Raw genomic sequence first — 19945 nt, forward strand, 5'->3', positions numbered from 1 at the left:
ATAAAACTAAAAATGTTTAAAAAAATATGTATAGTCTTTGACTAAAATATTATAAAATATTAAATTATTATAAAATATTAACCTGATATTTTCTATTTTATATATAAAATTGTCTACAATAAGATTTCATTTCAGTTTCTTCTAAATTTGTTTTTTTTAAAATCTATGATAAACTTGTATTATTCAAGTTTTTTTATTGTAGACTTTTGTTTATTTTAACAATGTTGTAAATAAACTTTGACTATATTTAAGAGCTTTTTTACAAAAGTAGAAACGAAGTTTTTTTTTTAATTAATTTTTTCATTTGAGTTTTTCTCGTTTTGTTCTAATAGATTTAAATAACTTTCCAAACAATGAAATTTCAACATTATTAGTTTGACATTATAATATTTTTATTTTTCAGACAGTTATTAGAGTTATAAGGTTTTATGTTGTTGTATATTTTAAAGTTTTTTAATATTTCTAAAGATGAACTACACTTCAATTTTTTTAGTTAAAAGAAGCTGTAACAAATAAATAAACTTACTTTTCAAAGTTTATCCAAAAGTTATTGTTGAGCATTTTATAATGACTTTGAGTTTTCAAGTTCTCTTTCATACAATATTTTATTGTTTAACTTTGAATGTTGAATTTTACAAAATACAATCAATGAAGCGTGAAAGTAATTTTGTAGGTGCACTAAATATCAAACAAACATAGTAGATAGTAGTAAAGTGATATAAAAATGCATAAAATGCTTAAACCTTCGACTACCATTACTTGCTTAGGTTGTTTTAGAAAAATTTAATAATAAAAGCTCCCAAAAAAAAAAACTTACTTACCTAAGCATTATGGCTACCCCACTGAAAAAATCTTAGATACACTACACCTACTAAAAAACATTAATTTATTTATGAATATATTATTTTCAGCAATTATTGCTTTCATTAATCACTACTCCTATGTACAAAAAATCAATTGTAGCCCTAATCAAATGAATCTTAAAATGCTGATCAGTTATAAAAATTTTGTTACGTTATGTTCAAAAACATATATGGTTTTAGAATAAATTTTTGTTAGATACATAGTTTATTATTTGCAGAAAAAAAATACAACTGTTCATAATCTTTAAATATTTAAATATGAGATTTGTTACTTTAAGAAAACTGTTTATATTTTTCAGCCTTATACAATTAAAATGTCAACATCAATTGAAGAAATACAGCTGTTCAGATTTATTGCTAATGGTCAGTATAAACATTTAGTACTGCACATTAAAACAAGTAATGATTTTAGCCGTTATAGTTCCAGTAGTTCATCTGGTTTAACTGAAGAAGATGCCATAAATAAAATAGCAAATGATTTTGTAAATGATTACAACTCGGATTACTACAAAGTAAAAATAATTGAAGGTTTTCAACAGCTGCATTTTAGAGTAACAACTTGGCCTATTGTTTTTATGAATATTCCTGTGCAACAAGAACTCCTTGAACCCCATTCCTCATGTAAAATGAAAGATGTTGATAATTCCACGACAGATCTACAAGAAAACGAAGTATCTCAGTGTGAATTGAAGCAAAAGTTGACAGAAGTTGGCAAGGACAGTGAAGTCATGAAGTTTTTTGAAGACAACAAATGTTCTGTTTGCCTCAGTAACTACAAAGAGATCTTTGATGAAGACCTTCATATCGTAGTTCCATCCTGTGGACATCCGTTATGTTGTAAATGTGCTGATAATATTCTTGGTAGTAACAAGAAAGATTGTCCAAGTTGTAGAGGAATTTTTACTGCTCAGTCGTTCGATCTTATGAAGTTTAACGAAGATTTAACAATAAAGGCTGAAGACGGAAGATTATTTTTGTAATGCTTTAGAAATGTAAAGTTTTTGAAAATTACTATTACTTTTTGTTACATTTTTAGCTTAGATATACTTAAAATTTTAGGTTTTTTCTACGTAGTGTATTAAACCTTAACTTCTTCTTTATTTGCTATTTACCCTAGTAAATTAATTTAGTTACTTTGAGCTTTTATTGTAATAAACTGAAAGCTCATGATACAAGTGTCTTTTCTTAGTGTAAATAATTCTTTTTATTATCTAACTAAAATATGTATTTATTACTTAAACCCAATAATTTACTTACAAACAAAGCTAACTAATTTTTTTTTGGTTTATTATCACTGATACAAGTGTTGATTTTACATCATTCTCTAGTTTTTTGGCAACCCTGGGCTTGAGTATTAAATTAACAATATTAGAATTATTAAAACAATTATTTTTAATTCTGATTTGGCGGATCGGATTCGATTAAGTTTTAAAAAACTTCAGGGGTTCATTTTAACTCCGCGGGCCGGTTCCGGTCAGAATTGGAACAAATTAACTCAGAGAAACACAAGTAAAAAATTGACTGTGTCCTAGACTAATTTGATAGTTTTATGTAAATCTTGTTTTATTAAACTAGTAACATCACTGTTTATATAAGAAATTTGTTTAGCAATATTGAACATAAACAATTTTCTTGTGGTAAGATGCAATACTTGCTTAAGTTAATAAATCTTTTTATAATGTTTATAGTTATTGCTAAATACTTAAAAATGTTTATTTAAAAAATAAATTTTTATATGCTTATCCATTTAATATGAGGTCAAATTGTGTTTTTATCAATACAATACTTAACCTTAACAATATTCTTATGGCTTTTTAAATATTACTTTATAATCAATTATAAAATGCATTAAAAAAAGTTGTTTAATTGAATGTTGCATATGAAATTTTTTTTACCAAAATCTTTGTGTGATAAAGACTAAACTTTTATTAAATTAGTATACAAAGCTTAATATAACACTGAATACAACTGTGTCAAACATTAGCAAAAAGTATTTAATAATTAATAAGTTAATAACTTCAAAAATTAAATAAGAACCTAAGATAACACAGTGTTTTAAATTTTAATTAGTTAACACTTTCAGATGACGAAAAATAAAAGCAAGTTTTTTTTACTTCAAAGAAATAATCACATTCAAACAATCTGTTATTTTTTTTACTTTTTTTGTGCGATAAAGCTTATAAAATAGTTTTTATTAAAACCATAATGTTGATTAAGTCAAGACACAGAGCTTTAATTTAAAAGATTCAGTTTAAAAAAAAAGTATTTAGTGTTTCAGATAAACATTCTCGCGGGCAGCAGATTTATTCTTCAAGGGTCGCAGTTGGCCCGCAGCTCACGTGTTGCTGACATCTGAACTAAAATATATTTGTAACAAAAAAATTTAATATACATATATGAACTCATTCATTTGATATGAACTAAACTAACTATAAATATTGTAGAACTGAACTATGTATATGAAATTTTCATTTGCTCTTTTATTATGTTTATTCCTGTTTTTTCATGGGTTGCACAGGAAGTTTGAAACCAATTAAAAAACCTTAATAACCCCCTTGTTATGGTGGCTAATTTTATTGAAGTTCCTTCAAAAATACAGTTAATGAATTTTTAATATATTTCTAGAGTTTATAGCAGATTAAACAACACAACTTTAAAATTCAAACATAAAAGTTTAGAACAGGGGTCGGCAGCCTTCTGTGACTCGCGGGCCAATTTTCTTAGATTTTCATAGAAAAACCTGCTAGCGGGCCGCACTATTTAGAAAAAAAAACCTTTGAGGGCCGCATTTATCTAAAAAAAGTTCTATTAATCAGTAGAAAAATATTATTAACATTAGAAATATAACAATTTAAGTAATATTAGACTATTATAAAAAGTATTTTGTGAATTAAGAGCCTAAATGTAAGTTTTTATTACAAAAAATAAAATTTTTATTGTAATTGAAATGAATATTTTTGGCAGCAAAGGAGCTCGCGGGCCGCATATTTTGACTTAAAGGGCCGCATTTGGCCCGCGGGCCGCAGTTTGCCGACCCCTGGATTAGAATATATGTATTTAAGGATAATAGCATATATTGTGTTAAATTATAAATAGTAGAAAAACACGCAGTTGATTTTTAAATGTGTCATTTAGCTTTCTAAAGATTACAAGTTTTTAAGAAATTTTTTACCAAATTTCAAAATCTTTTTCAAAATATATTAAATCATAAGTTGTAGTATAAAACATTACTTGTATTAAATTTATGCTTTCAAAAGTATAAAATTGCTGAAAGAATACTGTGTTGCTACTTTATAAGTGTTTATAATGAAAAAAAAAATATTTATAAAACTTTTTAGTGTATTTATCTACTATATTGTTGTTTAGCAATAATGAACTGAATTTTGTTTAATTTGCTGTATGAAATAAATTAGGCATTTAAAAAAATTTTTAAATGCTTCTTATATCTTAACTATTTCATTGATCTACTAAAACACTACTCCTGCTTGTAGTTTAACACTTTCTCTAGCATAAAGTTCTCATTATATGCTATATAAAAAAGACATAAAGACAGTAAAACATCAAACTCTAATCTATAGTTAACTTAAAATTGATAGACTTGATGATGAAAGTATAGTTTTATTAACATTTAAATTGTTACAATAGTTGAGTTAAATAAGTGTATCTAACAGTAGCTTGATATAGATAATCGCTATCCAGCAAAGTTTTTCTGATAATTTCCTTACAAATTAGCAATATCTTATGGATTTCATTGTATTATTAATTCTACTTTTGAGGGATTCTTACACTTACAGAGTTGCCTAAAAACCTAGAATCCTTGAAAAACTTGAAAAATCCAAGAGTTTAACAATGTAGGTTGAAAAACATAGGAAGCTCTTGATTTTGAGACATTTTGATAAAAGCCTGGAATTTTGAACAAAAATCTCTTAAAAAACCTGAAAAACGAGGAATTAGCGATTTTTTAACAACTTTTTGTGTTAAGAAGTAAAATTTCGCTTTTACATAACAAATTGATCTTATAGATATAATTTTTTATGTCATCATTAAAAGTTTTATTTTTATTATAAAGCACATTTAAATTAGCTTTAAAATATCTTTTAATGTCGTTATTCTAATTAACACCGGTTTTTATCTTAAACTTTTTTTTAAACTAAAAATAGACCCTAAAACATGTAATTTTTAAAACCTAAAGAAAATTTGCCAAAGTACATAAAGTTTTCTAGTTCTAATTTCATATTCATAATTTATTTCAAAATATAATAAAAAGTTATTAGATACTAACACTGTCAACAAATTAAAAAAACTACTCAAGTTTTTTTTTGCTTGTACCTGACTTAAAGCTTATTTAGATTTAAGTAACATGCATTAGTTAATACTTACTCTAAATATCTATATAGTACAAATTAAGGCTGGCTCAAGTTTTTTGTCTTAAATTAAAAGATTTTTCAAATCAGCATTTCGGCTAAAAAAAAACTGTTATGGGCCAAATCTTTTTTTAAAGTTCGTAAAAGTACAAGCTTGTTTATAGCTTTTGTACAATATTCTTCTGTATGTTTTATTTTGTTTCTTCATCATAACTTGGAAACTTTTTTTCTTAAACTTATATATTATATGTGTAAGGTCTTTTTGTTAATGATTTTTTTTTGTACAAACTTGTTAGTTACTGCAGGTGTTTTGCTTATTTCGATGCATTAATGAATAAAATAAAAAAAATGGCAAATGCAGGCAAGACTTCGGTTAAAAAAAATATTATGAAATTGTTAATCATGATTAAGAATTTATAATTTGCTTAACTTAGTTTAAACTTTATCAGTAAGAATTTTAAAATAAATATTTATCAGCAAAAAAAAACAGCTTAATTAAGTTTTATATTTGAGTATCCTCATACTTTTGTCGATTTGTGTACTCTTGGTTAGGATTCACCAGTCTCACATGTAACAGTCAAACAAGACAAAAATAGTATTTTACAAATATTAATACTACTAGTAAATTACCTTTTATTTTTAAGGCAGTATATATCAAATTTTCATCTCATATTTTTATACTTTTTGTCATTTTCATTTCATAGTGCAACTATTTTATTTAATAGTTGATTTAGAGATCTTTTACCATTAAAGTCAGTGTCTAATTTTTAAGAAGCAATACTCACATTTACTGTTTGCCCCTTTTGAAAGCTCTTGAGTTTTAATTTTAATTTGAAATATATAATTTTTATAAACACAAACAAGCTACAGGGTTCATATTGAACAATGTACCATAGTTAGATTGAGTAGTAAGGGGGTTTACAGAAATTTAATCCCGGTAGGTCGCAGAAAGTTAGTGACAAAGCTTAAATAAAACAAGTCGTAGTGTGAGTTCCAATTAGTCAAAAAAAGTTTTGGACAAAATAAGATTTCAAATAGTCATAGTAGAACTGACAAAATTTAGTCCACAAAGTCTTAATAGATCTAATTAACTTCAGTCCAAAAAGTTCCTAAAAATATTTTTTTTAATTTTGTTTTATTTCTTAGTTTTTAAGTTGTGATTGTTATAGTTTACAAAAGTTGAAAAGACCTAGACATTATAATAGTATTATATCAAAAAAAAATCTATTATTTAAACTTTTGTAAATAAGATTAACAAGTTATAGTATTTTAAATAGTAATTAGAATTTTATTTTTAATAAATATTCTTTTAAATTGATTTATTATTGTTTAGATAAAGTTTTAAATACACTTATTAGCCTAATTAAGCGCGTTTTTGTTGTACTAAAATAGGTTGAAATATTAAAAGTCAGTAATAATTTTAAAAACCTGGAGAAAATTTGCCAAAGTACTTAGTTTTCTAGTTCTAATTTTATATTCATAATTTACTTCAAAGTATAATTAAAAGTTATTAGATATTAGTTTTAAAATTGACATCATAGTAATATTATACCAAGAAAAACTCTAGTACTTTAACCTTTTTTTTGTTTAACAAAATTAATAAGTTATAATATTTTAAATGGCATTAAACAAATTTATTTTTAATAAAAGTATACTTAAAATGTAAAAAAAAAAATTATGTATATTTTTTTCATAAATAATCTAAAACTTACTACTTTATAAATGAAAATTATTCACAATTCCAATGTATTGCAATTTTCTACACTTAATTTTTCTAAAAATTCTTCCAGGTTTTTAAATTAACTGTATATTTTTTTTTTTTTGTAATTTGTCACAAAACTTAATTATAAATGATTCAAAGACTTAGACCCTGATCAACGAAAATTTTAAATTTTGGTCTAGCTAGTACCAACTTTGTTTAAGAACTTTCAAGATTTTATACTTTTTAAATGTTAACAAATAGTAGCATATATGTTTAATGTAACTGAAAAACTTTTGATTGATTTATTTATAACTTTATTATAGAAGTTTAAAAATCTTAGTTTAGTATGGTTGTAATTTTTATCAATTTAAACTAAATGTACCTATAATTATGCTTTTAATGATTAAAATAATACATAGGAGCTTATAGTAAGGCCAAGCTGCTTTGATATCCATTTATCAACAATTTCAAGCTAGTTTTTAATTAAATAAAACATATTTTTGTAGTGCTTAAAGAGTAGCAACCCTGATATCCATTTTAAAGTTTTCAATTTTATTGGCTGCTAGTAATTTAAATTGTGCTTTGAACTTTAATAAATATGAAATCTAAAAAATAATTAGTTTATTGTAAACATTAAATGTTTTACAACTTTTAAACTAGCACTTAATACTGCAAATTAAAAGAGATAAAAAGTAAAGCATTTATTTTTATGGACCTACTTGCTAATAATTTTAATCCAGTGTGCATCACTACTCGAATTCAGAAAATTAAAATTATTGAGTTACACTATAAATAGCAACACTAAAAATCAAAACATGATAAAAAATTATGTTTTTAGGTCTAATTGACACATAAATAATTTTTTTTCTAATTTAATAAATTTTTAAGTTAGTGTTAAATTTTGAAAAATAGTAGTTTTGAATTAACTTTTTGTTTACTATATTGTTTTAAATAATTAGACCAGGGGTCGGCAAACTGCGGCCCGCGGGCCTTATTAAAATTTTTATTCAACTAGTTTAATGTACTAATATTTTCGAAAACACAAAAATTAAATTTTTGTTTTTTATTTAAACATATTCTATCGCCTAATTTTTTTATTTCAACAGAGTTGTCTTTAATTATGTTTTTTAAAGCAAATAAAATCGTTCTTTTTTGACCTGCCGACCCGTGAATTAGACCTTCATACGTTTTTTTTTTAATATAATACTTCTTTGTTTCTCACTATTTAATCATTTTTTAAGAGTTAAATTTCAGCTTAATGTTTCCAAGTTTGAATTTTTATTTTACTTGTAATGAACTAGGAATATAGTTGCAATATTTTTATTAATAGATAGCCTCAGAAATTACTCAAGCGTATCATTTCAAAACAATGTAAGCTAATGTGTTGCTGAACTAAAACATATTTATACCAAAATTAAACAAACAAATATGAACTTTTAGTAAAACAAATTTGAAAAAGCGATACTCATTTGCTGTTTTAAAAGGTTAGTTTCAGTTTTTCAGGGGTCGCACGGGAAATATAAAACAATAAAACAATCACGTTTCTGTCAAAGTAGCTAACTTGATTAGATATTTGCTAGAAAGTTCCTTCCAAAATACAAAAAAAAAACATCTAAACATTATAGAGTTAAAAACTGTCACAGAGTTAACAGCATTATTAATAATATAACTTATAAATTTAAACAAATAAGACTAGAGTATACGTATTTCATTGACGTTAGTATATATTGTGTTAAATTATTGTAAGTTGAAGAACATGTAGTTAATTTTTAAATTTTTTATTTAGTTTTATAAAGAGTACAGGTTAATTAAAGGTCAAAAGAAAATATATATTTAAGTTTCTCTGAATACTTTTCAAAGTATTTTAAAGTAAAAGTTTTTAGCATAAAACATTTCTTCTATGAAATGTATGCTATTAAAAACATAAAATGGTTTTGTGTTGCTAAATGACTAAAAAGAGATTGTGTTGCTACTTAATGACTGCTTATGATAAAAAAGACACAAAATAAAAAATAACAAATTATGTAGTTTTAGCTCTTAACTATATAACTTGAACTAAAATATGGTATGTTTTTTATCAAATTTATTCAAACTTTAGTTTTTAATATATTTAATTTGTACTATATGTTTTGATTTTTAGAAAACAAATAAAGAGATCTCAACTACTAGAGGAAAAATAACTTCTAATGTGTATATTTATTCTTTCAAACTTTATTTTACAAACTAAGTTTCGATCAAAGACCTTATCAATGCTAATATAAATCTTAATCAAGTAGAATTATTTTTGAATAAGATTTATCTTAGCACTGACAAGGTCTTTGACCGAAACTTTTTTTGTAAAATAAAGTCTTGAAAGATTAAACTCATATAATTATATTGTCTTAAAAAAAAATCTAATTTTATTTAAAAAAAAATTATTAGAGTTTAGGTACTTATAAGTTTTTTTTATGTAAACTTTTGCTTAAATTAAAAGTGTAGTAAATAAAACTATGTTATATTAAAAAACATTACTTAAAAAAGTACTGTTCAATTTTTTTGATTTTTTAATTTTTGAAGTTTTCTTGTTCTGTTCTTATAGTCTACAAAAACTGACTAGACAATGTCATTATAACTACTCTACTTTAACCTTATTATAGTAACATATATTTCTTTTAATTAGTATTTGATTTATAATGTATTAAGTTATTTTAGGTTCTAAAGTTACTTTATTGCTACTAATGCAAAACTACACTTTAATTTTTCTTAAGTAAAATAAGCTATAGAAACATAATTCTTTTTGTTATCAATTAATATTACTTATAGTTTAAAAATATTATTAATAATACTTGAAGCAGAAAAGTAATAAAACTAACTTAAAACAATAATACAAGTTTTATTTAATTTTGCTTAGCACTTAGTTTCATTTTCCATTCAGCAAAAACACCCTAAAAATCATTGGCTGCTTGAACCCCTTTTATATCCAACATTTATACAGTTATAACATTGTGTAATAAACTTTTTTAAATTAATTACTATTAAAAGTAACTTTTTGCTAACTTATAGTGGCTTAAGGTTTTTTAGTTCTCATTTCAAGCTTTTAATAAAACAGCATCTTTTAAAATTTAGTAATGGGGTGCATCTTTGATATGTTATTCCCTTGTTTAGTTTTGAGTGTTGAGCCTTACAAAATACAACAAATGAAGCGTGAAAGTAATAATGTAGTTGCATTTAAAATATAAGAAAGAGAAGTGGCTTGTCATATATTGATTTGAAATTGGTAATGAGATCTTTTTTAAGTTTGAATTAGATTTTTTGTAGAACTTCGTTGTACTTTAATTGCGTTTTTTATGATATAAACATAAGAGTTATTAATTAAAGTTTATTCAGTTAATATATAGCTTACATTATTTAAATTTTCAAATTACTTTTAACTCAAATTTAAATCTTAACAAAGTTTTATCTATTCCAAGTAACTAATTAAAGTATAATATGTTTTATAATAATATTTCATAGTTCCTTTTTTTATAGTAGGTACATTGTTCAAACTGTCTTGTCTGATTTAAAAAAAGTTATCTGTAACAAAGTCTAGTACTTATGAAATATTAATTAAATAATGTAGCATTTACTTATGGTAAGTAGTACCAATAAACTAAGTGTACCAACATCCAAACTTTAAAACTTTTAGAAAATCTCAGTCCAGTGTTTATACTGACCTTGAATGAGATTTTTTGTTTTAGTTTCAATTTTCAAATATCTTATAGCAAACTTTGATTAAAATATGATTATTTTTTTTGTACAATATTTTATTTATTTCTATAGGATTAAAACTCAGAATGACTCAGGAAAGTTAAAAGTCATTTGAGATATTTGTTTTTTTATCAAGAAATAACAACCCTGCTCATGCTTATTCTTGGTTAATCAGACTGATTTTGTTTTGGTTTCAGTATGGCTAGTAGAACCTAATTAATATACTCTTAAGAATAAAAGTACCAATAAATTTCAAGTATATTATTTTAATTAAAGTCAAGTGTTTTTATATACCTTGAATGAGATTTTTTATTCAGATATCTTATAGCCAATTTTGTATAAAATATGCTTTTTTTTGTATCTTAAGAGAACATATACTTTACTTTTTTCTGAAGGATTAAAACTCATGATAAGTCAGGAAGTTGAAATTAATTTAACTTAATTTAAATCCTAACTAAGTTTTATCTATTCCAAGTAATTAATTAAAGTATATTATGTTTTATAATAACTAATTTTATAGTTCCTTTTTCTATAGTATGTTTATTGTTCAAACTGTCTTGTCTGATTTTTAAAAAGTCATCTGTAATAAAGTCTAGTATTTATGAGATAGTAATTAAATAATGTAGCATTTACTTATGATAAGTCGTAGCAATAAACTAAGTGTAGCAACATCCATACTTTAAAACTTTTAGAAAATCTCAGTCCAGTGTTTATACTGACCTTGAATGAGATTGTTTTTTAGTTTCAATTTTCAAATATTTTATAGCCAACTTTGATTATTTTTTTGTAAATTAAGAAAATGTGTGTTTCATTTTTTTCTAAAGGATTAAAACTCAAGATGACTCAGGAAAGTTTAAATCCATTTGAGATTTTTAAAATCAAGCAACCCTGCTCATGCTTATTCTTGGTTAATCAGACTGACTTTGTTTTAGTTACTAAGAAGTATTAAGGCTAGTAGAACTTTATTAATATACTCTTAAGAATAAAAGTACCAATAAATTTCAAGTATATTATTTTAATTAAAGTCAAGTGTTTCTATATACCTTGAATATGAATTTTATTCAAATATTTTATAGCCAACTTTGTTTCAAGTATGATTTTTTTTTTGTATCTTTACTTTTCTCTGAAGGATTAAAACTCAGGATAAGTCAGGAAAGTTTAAAATCATTTAAGACAGTTTGTTTTCTTTCTTTACTCATAAAATGGCAAGCCTGCTCCTGCTTGTTTTTAGTTCTCAGACTGATTTTGTTTTTGGTTTCCAGAAAAGCACAACTATAAATTATATATTATATAAAACTCGTTAATTATTTTGAACTTAACTTGAAATACTAGCTAAAAGTCTTAATTTTTATTTCATGGTATTTAAATAAGTTTAAATTTTAACCAGATGTAAGAAGATTTTAAATATTATAGTTCAACACAATACATATTTCTTCATATATTGAAAATATTCTTAAATTAACTTTATAAAGATTATTTATTTAGTTATTACTTTATTAGTTATTATTTTTACTATAACAACATGTAATTTTAAAAAGAAGTAAAGCCTATGTAATTTAGATGATTAATGTATAGAGTCATTTTGTGAATGATTTTATTATTCAAAGTTGTTAGCAACTAGCAATACTAACTTAGTTTGTTGTATTTACCTGATAAAACAAAATATTATGACTAGTGCTGGCCTGTTTTTAACAAAATTAAAATATAATTAAAATAATTATAAATTTTTTAATATGGTTTAGTAAGTTTACTTAGTTTAACCTTGTTAAGAACTTAAATCAGTGATAATTTTGAAACAAATCTGACTATTAAAAAAAAACATTTAATGAACTCAGTTGTGTTTAGCATCCAATCAGCTGAAAATGACAAATCAGTACAGAGTAACAAATCTTTATAAAACTCAGATGTGTTTCAGGATTACAAACAAATATTCTTTTTAAAATCAATAATAGTTATTCTTTATGTTAATATTACAATAGTGGATTATAATACTATTTCTAACTATTTCACTAAAGTATTTATATTATATCATGGTGTTATACTATTCATTTAAATTATTTATGTTATTATCATTTATTAACCCATTAACATTTCATAAAAAACTTTTTGGGGATAGAAACTAAATTTGTGTATTAAATGTTACTTAAAACTTAAAAAGTTTAGCTCATGTTATAGTTAAAATTTTTCAAAGACTCAGGCTTATTTGGAATTTTTTTCCATTTTTCATTTAACTAATCTTAAGGTAAAATTTATTTAAAATTTTAAAAGAAAATTTTTTGAAAAGTTAAGGAACTAACTAAATTTTTCAATAAATATGTTTTACTACTTGAACTTTCAGCTTAAATTTATTATTTATTAAATATATTTCAACCACATATGTATGTTAAATTAACGTATATATCATTCCTAAACTTTATTTAAATTTAAAAATATTTGTACTTTTTGTAAAACTCAGGTTGGTTTAGATTTGTTTGTAAAGTTTAATTAAATAAATTATGTCCTTTTTTGCTATACTACTTCTTTGGTTGTTTAAGCTTTATGTTAGTTTATTTTATGTTCTTATTACTAATCTTACAGTTTCGTCGTCATAGGTTGACTCGGGTTTTATTTTTTAGAAATACTGGAAAAGTATTTCAATAATATTTGGGTGAATTTATAAAAACTGCAGGCAAAATTGTGCTTGTTAGATTTTTTAAGTTCTTAAAACATTAATGCTACCATTTTACTTAGATGCAATATTTCTGTATATTGTAAAATTTTAAGTACTAATCAGGGTTACCACTCGGTTCGGAAAAGTCAGGAAATCAAGAAAGTCAGGAAAAATTTAAAAAATTACAAAAGTCAGGAAAAGTCAGGAAAAAATGGGGGTTTCGAAAAAAAGTCAGGAAATTTGATAAAGTTAAAAAAAAAGTCAGATTTTGTCAGTTAAATTTTACAAAATTCCTTGTTTTTTAAAGCCTTCAAATTGTGAAATTAATTAAAAGTCCTTTAAAGTCAGAAAAAAATTCTAAAATTTACCTAGAAATTTACAAAAATATTTAATTTTATTTCCAATGCCTTCACCTGGTAAAATTAGTAAAATATCATTTATAAAACTGCAAAAATTTTCTATTAACATATTGGACAAGTACCCTGCTTAAACAAGTAGATTTTGTAAGCTTTTTAGTATTGATGATCTGTAGCAGAACATTTTCATTGTGAAACTGTGATATATTCACAAAAGTTTATCTAGCATAACTTTAGAATCAAAGTGTCTTTCTTTATAACTAAGCAGTTAGTTTAGTATTTTATGTAACAAATTAATGTGTATACTTTACCTCTTCATAATTTTTTCAAAATTGTTTAAATTTATAAATTAAGTTATAAGAGAGGTATATGCTAAGGTTAAGTTTACTTATTATTTGTATTTTTTGTAGAATAACTTGAGTTTTTAAAATAAATAAGAATAGATTTATTTGTTACAAATTTTATACTAAATTATAAGAGGAAATATTTTATACAAAAGATATATAGTTTACTTTTTATGTCTTTTTATACAGTTACTTAAGTATATTCTTTTTTAATTGATTTTTAATTTAAGGATTTTTTATTAAAAAGTTGGGGTAGTATTTTATTAAACTTAGTAAACAATTTATATATGTAAAACTGATTTAGAAAAGTCAGGAAGTTTTTGGTAAAAAGTCAGGAAAAGTCAGGAAACTTTTCTCAGCTTAATCAGTGGCAACTATGACTAATGTTTCCGCTAACTGTTCTTAGTACATTATAAACAACAAATTATAAAATCTTATATATATTGTAAATTTGTTTGTATGAACGGTATAGTTATTTTGCATGTTGTACTGTTTGGTTTACTCACAATTCTTACCGTGCAATTTCCATCCGAATCAATTCAAATCAGATCAAATATCAACAGATACTTTTTTTTACTTTCTTTATCTTTGTTCCGTTTCTTTTTTAACTCCGACTCTTACATCTAACTACTACCCTCGGTTGGTTTTTTTCTTTATGTGTGTTTGTTCCATTTACTTTGAACTGATCATATGGAAACTTATCTGCATGGGAATTGTGCGGATGGGAATTGTTATTAATTGAAAATGTGTGCGGGTTTGGAAGTGAGCGCGTCATATAATGTTCATAAATTTTAGTTGTAATGAGACTGCTTTGTCTACTTGCATCTTCGATTTTGATGATTTGGTTTAGTTGTTTAATTATAAAGTTTTTAGTAAACAAAATGACTATATTCGGATTTGTGCAATCAAGCATACTATTGAATAACTTTCTCCAGTTACATTTATTCTTATAGTTGTTGACAAGTCCTAGAGAATAAGAATAAGACCTTTATTTTTTATTAACAAAATATATATGCAAATTTATAAGTCTATTTTTAAAGTTGAAATAAAAAAGTGTTATTTAAACGAAATTTAGTTGTTTTAAAGTTTTTAAAACATTTTATAGTTCATATAAAATAAAGTTTTGAACTGTTTTTACTTCAAGTAAAATTTTTGTTAAGTTTTATTTATTCCAAGTAACTTTCAGTTGAACTTTTTTTTTCATAATTATTGCTATAATAGTGTTTTTTTCGTTCTTAATAAAAAACATATAGGTAGCTGTCTAGTCTGCAAGAGTGCAAAAAAGTGCACGAAAATACTTTTGCACGAATGGCCACTTTTGCATGACAATTTTGCAAGAGCAGACAGTTTTGCACGAGTTAAATTTTAAATTTTTTGTCTTTTAGTTTTTTTATCATTTTTTTTATGTTAAGTTTAATTTTTTTTTTGTTTTTTTTTTTTTTTTGTTTTTCTTTAGATTTTTACTAGTACTGTTACCCCGGACCCTCACCCTCGGTCGGTATTTTGTTTTTGAATTGTTTTTTTTTTTTTACTAATTATATTTAATTTTTGTTTTTTTTTTCTTTTTACTGTCACTGTTATCCTAACCCCTACCTTCGGCAGTAACTTTTCTTCATTTTTAGTTTTATTTTTCTGTTTATTTTTAATTTTAATTATATTTTTTTTTTTTACTTATGTGCAAAAATGTAACTCGTGAAAAATTGAATCTTGATGCAGAATCATCTTCGTGCAGTTTTGTTCCCAGGTGCAATTTTGTGCCCTTGTGCAAATTTGGTTAGTGCAAGTTTGGTTCGTGCAAATTAGCTTAGTGCGAGTTTGTGCATTTCTGCAATTTTGTTGACGTGCACTTTTGGCCCTCTCGTGCAATTTAGTAACCTCGTGCAATTTTATCTTCGTGCAATTTAGACCCGTTCCCAAAACATATATTGTTCAAACTACCTTGTCTTATATATATAAAGTAGTTCCAAACAGAATACAGTATTTATAGGATGATAATTAAATAAGGCAAGATTTAGTTATGATGAATAGTTCAAATAAATTAAATATACCAACAACCATACCATACACAGTGTTTAAAAATACAGCTTTCTACAATTGATAGAAACAGGTATTTTGTTTATATTATGATAATCATTTGTATTTTACAGATTTAAACTGACAAAATGTCAACTTCAATTCAAGCAATACAAATATCGAGGTATACTCACTATGGTCGATTTAAAAAGTTAGTATTAATAATTATGGGAAACAACGAAACTCGCCAATATAATTCTATTAGTTTTATTGAACACAAGGCTGTAAGTAAAATAGCAAATGATTTTGTAAAAGATTACAAGTCTGAGTATTACAGGACAAAAATCATTCAAGGTTTTCAACAGTTGCGTTCAGAAGGAGATCGTTTTAGAGATGAAAAATTTGATATTCGCGAAATCGAAATTCCTGTTCTACAAGAGCAACTTGAACCCCATTCTTCATGTAAAATGAAAGATGTTGATAATTCAACGACAGATCTACAAGAAAACGAAGTATCTCAGTGTCAATTGAAACAAAAGTTGAGAGAAGTTGACAAAGACAGTGAAGTTATGAAATTTTTTGTGGACAACAAATGTTCTGTTTGCATTAGTAACTACAAAGAGATAGTTGGTGAAGACCTTCATATCGTAGTTCCGACCTGTGGACATCCGTTGTGTTGTAAATGTGCTGATAAAATATTAGTTAGTGAGATGAAACATTGTCCAAGTTGTAAAGAAGATTTTACTGCACAGTCGTTCGTTCTCATGAAGTTCAACGAAGATTTGACGATAAAGGCTGATGACGGAAGATTATTTTTGTAATGCATTAGAAATATTATGTTTTAAAAATTTACTTTATCTTTTTATTACATTTATTAATCTAGATATACTTAAAAATGATAATCGTTCTAATGTAGTCTATTAAACGTTAAGTTATTAAATTACATGTTATTAAAGTTTTTAGACTAGTTTGATTAATTTGAGCTTCATTGAAATAAACTAAATGCTACTGATACAAGTGTTTTTTTTAAAGTGATTTAATTAAAATAATATTTAATTACATTTTTTTCCTAGCTAAGCCTAACAATTAATTTACATATACAGTACCTGATGATGATTTTTATTTTTTTGATATTTTAATAAAAGACGTATATCAGGAAGTTGTAATTACATAATGGGTTTAGTCCTAAAATTTAGCTTATGAATATATACTTTTTTTAAAAGTTAATAGATGTAATGTTTTTAAATGTAAATTTTTTTTTCATTTTTTAATACATTGTACATGATTTTTTGGATTCGGCCGTATACTAATAACAAAATAAGATTCGGTTCTGGCTGGGTTTTAATTACGAAAAAGAACTAAATCCGGTCGGATAATAAAGTTATGGATTCTATTAATCACTATTTTGAGTTCATTTATCTTTCAACTGTTTCTCAATCCATTTAAAGTGCTTTTTAAGTATTCGGAATTTTATATATATCTTAACCTTACGTCAAATTAATGCTAGTTTTATAAATAAAATAAATTAGTCACTGAAATTTACCCGAGCATAAAAATACAAGCTAAAACATACAAATTTTTAATCAACTCCTTAATGTAACCCCGGGCTTGAAAGCAGGCATGGTAAAATTTAAAAACTTATAAGTTACAGCTATTTCATCACTATAGTAACTAGGAAGCTAAAGTAATAAACTATAGCTAATTTTCTTCTCATACTTTACACTTTATCAAATTTTACAAGTTAACTTTTATTACTTTTAATATGATAGATTTAATATCATGTTAAATAAAAAAACTAATTAACAATGTACTTTATTAATTTTACACCTTGTTTGCAAAATTAAAACAGTTTTAAATATTATTTATACATATTAACTTAACTTTTTATATTAATAAAAAATTTAGTTCTTCTTAAGTTATATTTTAGCTTAAAGCTTTGAAAAAGAATAAAACAAGTTTTACAGTGTGATTTTATTTTGTAACTTTACCTTTTACTTAAATTAATTATTTGTTGAATAAATATTTTATTGCAATAACATACTAAAAAATTAAACACATGAGTTCTTTAAATAACAAAAAAATTAAATGTTTTGACACCCTGTTAATAAATATAAGAAACAACACTATTAGACAAATACTTTAATGTCTTATCTATAATATTTTTGTGAAGTTTATTAAGAGAGTTTTGTTTTGTGCATGCTTTGTCCACAAATTAGAATTGTATAATAGAAGACTTGATTTTTTAAATGAAATAACTACATAGTATAAATTTGTGGCTTTAATAAAAATCAAAGGTTTTAATGATGAAATTTAAAATACTTTTGATAAAACTATTTTATATCTTCAAAATAAGGAAACAAATTTATGGTAAAAAACCAGCTATTATAACTTTTTTGTAAAAGTTTGTTTACCTTTTAGGTTTAAAAATCCTACTGTCGGGTATTTTTAATAGTATTTGTTTTAGTTTTATTCAAAGGCGGCGCTTTTTACAATGTCTGCTTGAGAGTATTAATTTGGCAATATTAGATTTAATAAAACAATTTTGTAATACTGATCTTGGCTGGCCGGATTCCATTGACCTTTTAAAAACATCAGGGGCCATTTTAATCGGCGGACAGAACAGAACGTTCAGCGAACAGAACGTTGCCCGGCTCTTTACCATAGCTTTTATAGTTTTTCATTTGAATGTTTAAAATTCGAAAAAAACTTGTTTATAATTATTAATTTGAAACAGTTATTCAATTTTATTATAATGAATAAAAAATCATACTTAAAAACATAATTGTGTAAAATAGTGTTAATTGTGTTTTTTTTAACTGAACCATTTAACTGCTTTATTTTTATATCTGTGGCGTATTTATATCTTGGGTTTCCTGTTGCCTATGCGACACTTTTATTTAGAAGTTTTTTTATATTTGTTAAGTATTTGCTATTAAATAATTCTTTTTTATTAATTGACGCAGTTTTATAAGTTTTTTTATATTTTTTAAGTATTTGGTATCAAATAATTCTTTTTTATTAATTGACATAGTTTTGAAAGTTTATTATATAAAAATATTATCATACTGCATATAATTAAATTTTAGTTTGCAATCACATTTGAAATAAGGAAACTTTATTTCAAAATCTAGCCATCAAAAAAGGTGTAAAAACTAATTTTTAAATTTTAAAGGTTTTTTTTAAATATCATTGATTAACTCGCATGTTTTCTTTATTTTACAATGTTCAAAAAACTGTAGATTTAATTTTTTTTAGTAATAAAATAATTGTTTGCGTCTGCTATTAGTTTGTTTTTATAAAAACAGTTTGTTTTTTATTCAAGTGTGATTTTCTGCGAAAGTAGTTTAACTAGAACTTTTTTATATAGTAATTTATTTACATGTTACTCAATAAACATTTCTATTATTAGGATTAACTAATTACTTATATTGATTAGTACATCGTTCTTAGTTTCTTATGTATAAAAAGTTTCATTGTAGATGTTAGCTTCAAAATACTTATAATAATATATAATATAATAAATAATAATAGGAATAGAAAATTCAGTTTGTCAATAAAAACGGGATTTACTTTATATTTTAATTGTTTTACTTAATATCAATACATTGGATTTTTTGATAAAATTATGCATTGTCTTTTACTATTGATTTCAGATAGTTTAAAATTATAATATTGTTTTGTACCTGAAAAACTTTTAAGTTATATAATAAAACGTTATGTAACAGTACTAATAAAAAATTTACTAAATAGTAAACTTTATAAATACTTAGTTACTAATAAAACGCAAAAAGCGCTACTCCTCTTGAAGAGTTTAGATCATAGTTTATAAAAATATTCATATTAAAACTGTACAACTTTAATGAAGCCATAATGTAAAAACGTGAATCCTCTTTTATAGTTAGTAATTTTGAACTATCATGTAAGAGA

Source organism: Thalia democratica, chromosome 2 (genome assembly GCF_965202585.1).
Source record: "Thalia democratica chromosome 2, ktThaDemo2.hap1.1, whole genome shotgun sequence".
Taxonomy (NCBI): Eukaryota; Metazoa; Chordata; class Thaliacea; order Salpida; family Salpidae; genus Thalia; species Thalia democratica.